The 2,356-nt window shown below is 38.1% G+C and overlaps 1 long non-coding RNA gene across 1 annotated transcript; it reads left to right on the top strand.

Annotated features, from left to right (window-relative positions):
• Positions 1-724: 724 nt before the first annotated feature.
• Positions 725-2,078, top strand: LOC149218647 (uncharacterized). Its single transcript, XR_016248634.1, has 5 exons — positions 725-976; positions 1,163-1,232; positions 1,369-1,455; positions 1,546-1,589; positions 1,773-2,078. It is a non-coding gene; the product is annotated as an uncharacterized LOC149218647 (long non-coding RNA).
• Positions 2,079-2,356: the final 278 nt, after the last annotated feature.

Here is a 2,356-nt window from a genome sequence, read left to right on the forward strand (position 1 = left end):
TCCACCCCGAATATCCAGTCCTTCCTTTCTATTATCCAGCAAAATGAAGAGACACAACCTACAGCAGATCCATTGTAATATCCTCTATTTTCTCTCACAATGTCACCTCATTGCTTCTTGCTCGAAGAATACACATTTATTACATAGACTCAATACAATGCCCTCATACAAAGAGAGGGGTTGCCTTCTAGGACAAAAAACCCTAAACTAAACATAAGTTCTACTGTCAGATCATCTGCTTAATGAATGGCCCAGATTGACTAGAAATTACTATACTTTTATGAGGCAATTTTACATTTGTTTTTAGCTTCGAGGGCACTGCCCCCGAAATCCCCTACCAGGGGAGGCTCCCCAAAGGTTGAAGCTGCCGCCCCCTAGACCCCCCGTGCAGCAAATATTTTACGGGCGGCGTTGCCACCCCATTTCGAACTCGGGTCCAATGTGGCTATACCTTTGAACACAAAAGATAATCAGGCTCCAATCCCAACATACATAACTCCATAACATTCATTTGCTACATTCCATATTAATCACATGATGACCCTTGTTAATGGATATCTAAGTGGCTTCCTCCATGCATGTTTAACATCTGCTTCCCCATACAACATCTTTATGTAATTTTTCAATTTTTTTCTCTCTATATAGTCTCATCTTAGGAATGTGCTAACCAATATATTTGTGCCATGATTACCTCCATAACATGGAGTGTAGGTGGCTCGTCGGGCAATGTTCAATGGCCGAGATGACTCTTGAGTCAATCAAGGGTGGAGATTGACGTTTCTAACGCTAACCCTCTTTTGTCATGGATAGTGGGCATTATGCCACATTTGTTGTCACCCTCCTCTCTTGGTGGCACTCCTATGTGGTTTTGACAGTCGTCGGTGGTACATGGCTTCCATGTGACTCTCAATAAATCATGGTGGCGATTCAAAGATGGAGTCCCTTACACTCAACATTTTTTTCTTCGTGCTTCCAGGTATCACTGCCGCTAAATTGTTAAATTCCTTTGTTCTGCTATTTTCATGAGGCATCTATATTGTTTGGTATTTCTATGTAACGATAATATAATTAATTTCTCGAGGTTTGTACATTTTGCGGAGTTTTTTCTTTCCTTTTACCGTGTTGCTCACCATTCTAGCATTCATGTGGTGCTTAACTACAGGTTCAATGGATAATGCTTATGGTGGAAATTCTCGTATTTTTGAGTTCAATTCTTACTACGCCCCTTCCTGGTAACCGATTACAATATCATTCCAATTTAACCTTAATTATTTAACTCTTATTTCCTTATCTTGGCGGGATTACAATGCTTCAATTAAGGGTATGAATGTAGTAATGGTTCTTCTTGGTTTCGTATGGAAATCATAGGAAGGATAAGGGATTCACTCCACCACCGAGTTGGTTCAAGGTTTTCGGTGCATTGTCTCTCTAGTTCACCACACAAATTATGGTAAGGTAATATATACCTTCATTATGCCTCCCCTTCATTGGTGAAATATTTTTCTCTTGCACCGAGGTTTACTCTACCAATTAATTTTTTGACAGAACTTAAAGGCGCGAACTCCTTGATTTCTTCGGATCCCACACAAGTAAGATTGGTTTCCATTCGGGGTTTAATGGTTCTTTTTTGAAATCGATTTGGAAAGATAATCTTACCTAATACATTCTCTATCTTCCATGATTTTCGCATATTCACTACTTCTCGTTACCTCTAGTTAGTGAGATCATTCTGTCATCTCCGATATTTATTCCCATGGTTGCTATGGTTCCAGGTTGGTTACATTTGTTTCACCATAGCAAAAAGTGCAGGAGTTATTTATCTCTGGGAAAATTTCTGGTATCATATGGGTTATAGCTTTATTATGGGTTTAATGTTCGGGTGTTGAGGAACTTTTGTGCTATGAATTTATGTTTTGTTGATTCGAACTATTCAGGTTTTGAAACCTCAATTGAACAAGGCACATACTCATCACACTATGTGATGAGGCGCCAGTTTGTATATAGGAAAAAAGGAAACCTTTGGGTCACCTTATGTTAACACTGTCTATTCCAGCAGTGTTTGTAATTAATTTTCCTCTTTGTGCAGTGTCTATTTTAGATGGTCCATTTTTAGGATTGTAATAACAATTACATATTTTAAAAAATTCTTATATTGATTCATATATTCCTTTCATTCTTGGATAGGTAAAGTGTGATCTTTTCATTGCTCTATTGTCCGCGAATAATACCTGTATACGGTCATCGTTATGTTTCTCAGTTATTTCTTTTTGTGATTTTGTATGTATAAATGTATTTACATTGCAGTAATACGTCTCTATTCCATTCAGCTACCATATCTATTCCTTCAGAAATTGGA

The sequence above is a fragment of the Pinus tabuliformis genome, chromosome Q (genome assembly GCF_031772625.1).
Source record: "Pinus tabuliformis cultivar Carrire ecotype Pingquan chromosome Q, CPIR1, whole genome shotgun sequence".
NCBI classification, from domain to species: Eukaryota; Viridiplantae; Streptophyta; class Pinopsida; order Pinales; family Pinaceae; genus Pinus; species Pinus tabuliformis.